This window comes from Panthera tigris, chromosome X, assembly GCF_018350195.1.
Source record: "Panthera tigris isolate Pti1 chromosome X, P.tigris_Pti1_mat1.1, whole genome shotgun sequence".
In the NCBI taxonomy this organism is placed as follows: Eukaryota; Metazoa; Chordata; class Mammalia; order Carnivora; family Felidae; genus Panthera; species Panthera tigris.
This window is the reverse complement of record NC_056677.1, coordinates 1,664,817-1,671,304: the sequence shown is the minus strand read 5'-3', so window position 1 is coordinate 1,671,304 and position 6,488 is coordinate 1,664,817.

Here is a 6,488-nt window from a genome sequence, read left to right as displayed (position 1 = left end):
CAGGTGAGATATTCTGCCTAAACATACTGCTTTTATACTATTTTTTCCGTGTGTTCCTTACCCGTCCTGGAAATTCACTTCTCATTCACAAATCCAACACTCTAGAAATCAGGTCAGCAAATTATGCCCCCCTCCCCCACCCCTTCTGCTGCCTTTCTTTGCACGGCCCTTGGAGAACAGTTTTTCTATTTTTTAATAGTTGGGAGTGGGGGGAAAAAATCAAAAGGAAAACCGTATCGTGCACCTATCACGATTACAGGAAACTCCAATTCTGTGCCTATAAGGTTTTATTGGAACACGCGCATTCATTGGGCATTGTCTGTATACAGGTGAGCAGACCTCCAACCAGAAGATGAGCTTTTGTCCAAAGGGAAATTGAAAACACACAGAGTCTGGATTCAATAACCCGCATGTCAATAATTTTAGTGGAATAGTTATTATTAGCTCAACAGTATCATCAGTTAAAACAGCACCAGGAAAAAAACACGGCTTTTCTGAATTATGCGATCCGTATGGCCGCATGGCTGTGTGATATCACACACACATGCTATCTGTCTACACCCCTATATGTCCACGCGCATTTATATGTGCAGGTACACGCACATGTGTGTATATGCAATTGTATAGACGTACAAATATACACACAAAAGCGTGTGCATCCGTGGATATGGTACATACGTCCACCAAAACCAAAAAACAAAAACAAAAGAGTCAAATACCCAAAGTTTATGACTTCCTCCAAATGGGAAGGGACCCAATTGCTCAACAACCATAAAATGAATCCATATTCCACGGTAATGGAGAGAAACACGCTAGAAACACAGGCTCCAGGAAGGACAGATTTCACAGGCATTACAGCGCCCGCCAGGAGCCCGACACAGAGAAGCCTGTGCCTCATGGCCGTTTGCAAAGCCCCCAGCCACCCGCCCGGCTGCCCATGGCCACATGGGACCCTCAGAGACTGGGTCCTGGGTCCCCTCTGTGTTATTTCCTGACGTGGATGCTGGTAATTAAAAAAAAAATTTTTTTTAATGTTTACTTTTGAGAGAGAGAGAACGGGGTGGGGACTGGAGGGGCAGAGAGAGAGGGAGACACAGAATCCGAAGCAGCTCCAGGCTCCGAGCTATCAGCACAGACCCTGATGCGGGGCTTGAACCCACGAACCATGAGATCATGACCTGAGCCAAAGTCTTAGCCAACTGAGCCCCTCGATTTTCCTAAAGCACATTGGGCTCACACTGTGCACGTCCCCAGTCAATCCTAAATGTGTGATGCTTATCAATTTACGTTCTTAATAAACAACAGGGCCCCTACGCATGGAGGTCATGTCCTTATTTGGGTTTGCATCGTCTACACGGCTTTTCTAACACCTTTACTCGCGTGCAGATATCCTGCTGCCCAAAGCCATCAGGAGCTCAGAGCGCATTAAAAGGAGGGAGAACATAGGGCCGCCTGGGTGGCTCAGTTCATTAAGCCTCGGACTCTTGATTTTTTAAAAAGGCAGAGGGGCACCTGGGTGGCTCAGTCGGTTAAGCATCCGACTTCGGCTCAGGTCACGATCTCGCGGTCCGTGAGTTCGAGCCCCGCGTCGGGCTCTGTGCTGACAGCTCAGGGCCTGGAGCCTGTTTCGGATTCTGTGTCTCCCTCTCTCTGACCCTCCCCTGTTCATGCTCTGTCTCTCCCTGTCTCAAAAATAAATAAAACGTTAAAAAAAAATAAAAAATAAAAAGGCAGAAGGAACGCCTTCTGTTTGGATACTTGAATTTGGTTTTTTTTTTTTTTTTTGGATACTTTTATTTTTGCTAGGAAGTGTAGCTGATCTTGGAAGTGAAAATGCAGTTTCCTTATTCTCTGCACCTAGCAAATGTGTATTCTATGCTGAAATAGAGGCTTTTTAAAAATTTTTAATGCTTATTTATTTTTGAGAGATGGGTAGAGAGAGAGGGAGACACAGAATCCGAAGCAGGCTCCAGGCTCCCAGCTGTCAGCACAGAGCCCGATGTGGGGCTTGAACCCACAAACCGCAAGATCATAACCTGAGCTGAAGTCAGATGCTTAAGTGACTGAGCCACCCAGGGGCCCCAAGATGCACATTTAAATGTGCAAATAACTGGCTTCCTTCTTCCCGGCTGTAGGATGTCGGCTGTAGAATTAAGGCTGATGCTTTTCTCCCTGGTTGCCGGAATGCAGCCCCCAAATTCGGTGCCTTCCTGCACTTTCTCCCCCATCCCGGGGTGATCACCTACATTCCTAGGGAAGACGCCTGGCTGTCTGGGGGACAGGTTGGCTCAGGTTTGTTGCTACAGAGAAATCCTTCCAGAGCGACATTTCACTCATCACAAAAAGACCAAAAGACGTGACCCTCCCTCTGGCTCTCATTCCCCGTCATAAAAGCAGAGCCACTGTGAATAATAAAACAGGCCAGTATTTGTGGAAAAAGGGAATAGAGGGGTTCACCCCGTATGCAGCGTTCTGGTGCCCAAGCACCTGAGAGTTGACAGATTCCCCTCTGTGGCTCCAGTTCAGGATGGGGGCCTCAGGCTTTTTCTCTTGCAAAAAGGGGGTGATAAGAGGAGACCCCCCCCCCTGCCTTGCTGGTGCCATGTGGCCTATGTGAGCTGAAACGTGGATACGGTTTCTCTGGGCAGACTCCCCAGCAGGCGGGAAAAAGTTAACTAATGTTACTTCACCTTCCGGGTAGGGTTCTTTGCAAAGGGGTGTGCACGGGGATTAACACGCGGTCACCTTCCCTTACCAGTAATGACTCATCAGTTTTAGACAGAGTTTGTTTTGCAAAGGGCTCAGGACCAGGATTAATGCCGTGTAACCTTCCACTGGAAGTAACAATTTATCATTTTTACATAGATTTTTTTGTAAAGGGGTCAGCACAAGGATTAATGCAACCTAACTTTTCATTGAAAGTGGTTTTTCATTCGTTTTAGGTAGAGAGATAGAGAAACAGATATATTGCACTCGTCTTCATTGCTTGCGTAGACATTGCATACATCCTGTGGGGTTTAATTCTATGTAGAGATATTTAGTGTTTATAACTAATAATATAGATACGATAGTTTTCCACATAACTTTACATGTACGTACATATATAAATGCACACACATAGATGCTCTATTAGTTATACTGAATGTTTATAACTAACATACGTAGTATAGTGATACATATGTTTATATATGTACATATATTAAACGCACACATATACACCCTATCAGTTATATTAAATGTTTATAACTATACATATATACATAGTATAACCACACATGTAAGTTTATGCATGTACATATATATATATAAACACCCATGTACATCCTATTAGTTATATTTCATGTTTATAACTTTATATACATAGTATAGTTACACATGTAAGTTTATCCATGTACATATATAAACACACTGATATACACCCTATTAGTTATATTTACTGTTTATGACTATATACATATAGTCATAGTTACACATATAGGTTATGTATGTATATATATAAACACACACATATACACCCTATTAGTTATATTTACTGTTTATGACTATATACATATAGTCATAGTTACACATATAGGTTATGTATGTATATATAAACACACACATATACATCCTATTAGTTATATTTACTGTTTATGACTATATATATACAGAGAATAGTTACACATATAAGCTTATGCATGTACATATATATATATAAACACACACATATACAGCCTGTTACTTGTATTTAATGTTTACAACTATATATATATGTATATATATATGTATAGTCAAACATATAAGTTTATGCATGTACATATATATAAACACACTGATACAAGCCCTATTATATTTACTGTTTATGACTATATATATACAGAGAATAGTTACACATATAAGCTTATGCATGTACATATATATATATATATAAACACACACATATACAGCCTGTTACTTGTATTTAATGTTTACAACTATATATATATCTATATATATATATGTATAGTCAAACATATAAGTTTATGCATGTACATATATATAAACACACTGATATAAGGCCTATTATATTTACTGTTTAGGACTATATACATAGTATAGTTACAGATACAAGTTATGTATGCATATATAAACACACACATATACACCCTGTTCGTTGTACTTAATGTTTACAACTAATACGCAAACTATATACAGTTACACATATACATTTATATACATATACATAAAGACACACACATATAACAGAGACATGTATTATAAGAAATTGATTCATGATGGAGGCTCACACGACCCAAGATCTGTAGGCTAATTTGGCAAACTGGGGCCCCAACCTACCCGATGGCGTGAGTTCTCACCCAAACGCCAGCAGGCTCGAGACCCGGGAAGAGCCCGCGTTCCAGACACTCCAAAAGCAGGAGAAGGCACCTGTCCTGCTTCGACAGCACTCGGCAGGTGAAATTCTCTCTTCTGCCCCACACCTCTGCCTTTTTGATGTAGTCGGGCCTTCAACTGATGGCACAGGGCCCACCCACACTGGGGAAGGCCGTGTGCTCTACTCCGTGCATGCATTCAGTGCTCATCTATTCCTGAAACACCCTCACGGACCCACACAGGATCGTGTTTCCCCACACGTCTGGCACCCCCACGGCCCAGCCAAGTTCACACGTGCAGTTAACTGTGACTCTGCATCAATGTGCTCTTTTCAGCAAAGCGGTGATGGCTCCAAGGACGGACCTTCCCTTCCCCCACTCCGTTCCAGCCCTCAAGCTCAATGCACGTGCGGGTTAATTGTACCTGGACTTGGACCACTGAGGTGCCCAGCTGTTTGGTCAAACGCTAGGCGAGGTGTTGCTGGGAAGGTGCTTTGCCAAAGGGATGAACACCCACCATCAGCTCATTTTTAACAAAGTACACTTTTTCCATACGAGGTGGGTGGGCCTGGTCCAATCAGTCGAAGGCATGACACAAACGAACAAAAACCAAAGTGGACTCTCCCAGCAGAAGGGGGCGGTGGTGCCAGACCTTCCAGCCCGCTGCCCTGTGGAACTGGGACTCCAGATGGCCACGTCGATGCCGGCCCGTGTCTCCAGCCCGCTGGCTTGCGCCACAGATTTCAGCCTCGCCGGCCCCTGCAATGCCTGAGCCCACTCCTTAAAATACACCTGCACATGCACACGCATCCTGTTGGCTCTCTCTGGAGAACCCTGAGGAACACCACGGTAAAAGGGGCAACCCAGTCATCACCCCGAGTCCCGGAGCATGTCCCCTCCAAGGAACGGGGGCCCTCTGCAGGAAAATGCATCTCAAAACAACTTCCAAGGAAATGCCCCAAAGCAGGAGGCATGCATTTGGAATTGTGGGATCCGGGCTGGGTGCCCAGCTCTCCCTGGGGGTGTCTTTCACTGCAGGTGGGGGGGGGGGGGCGGTGGAGCCTGTGAGTGCGTCCGCGGGATGTTGGGACGTCCTTGACCACACCCACAGGCGGTGACATGTCTGGGGCAAAGGCCCTTGGGTGGCATCAGGGTGTCAGTAGCACAGGGGTCGATTACTACCCGGGGTAGGACAGCACCTGAGCTGGCCCCAGTGCCCCAGGGGAGGTGGGCTCTACCGTATATATGATAGTATACGTCCAGTTCCCGTCCCCAGGGGAGGTGGGCTCTACCGTATATATGGTAGTATACGTCTAGCTCTCGTCCCCAGGGGAGGTGGGCTCTACCGTATACATAATAGTATAAGTCCAGCTCCAGTCTCCCAGGGAAGGTGGACTCTGCCGTATATATGGTAGTATAAGTCCACCTCCAGTCCTCTAGGGGAAGGGGACTCTACCGTATATATGATAGTATACGTCCAGATCCAGTTCCCAGGGGAGGTGGGATCTACCGTATATATGATAGTATATGTCCAGTTCCAGTCCCCAGGGGAGGTGGAATCTACCGTATATATGGTAGTATAAGTCTAGCTCTCGTCCCCAGGCAAGGTGGGCTCTACCGTATATATAATAGTATAAGTCCAGCTCCAGTCCCCCAGGGAAGATGGACTCTGCCGTATATATGGTAGTATAAGTCCAGTTCCAGTCTCCAGGGGAGGTGGGCTCTACCGTATATATGGTAGTATACGTCCATCTCCCGTCCCCAGGGGAGGTGGGCTCTACCGTATATATGATAGTATACGTCCATCTCCCGTCCCCAGGGAGGTGGGCTCTACCATATATATAATAGTATAAGTCCAGCTCCAGTCCCCCAGGGAAGGTGGACTCTGCCGTATAGATGGTAGTATAAGTCCACCTCCAGTCCTCTAGGGGAAAGGGGACTCTACCGTATACATGGTAGTATACGTCCAGTTCCAGTCCCCAGGGGAGGTGGGCTCTGCCGTATATATGATGTATATGGGTTTATTGCGTTCTCCATGGTGAAACAATCATACCAAAGGATAATCTGCTTCACCCACACCCCCCAAAACGAGGTAACTTTTTTGGTAATTATCTGGTTAACTCAGTCAGTGAAATTTGC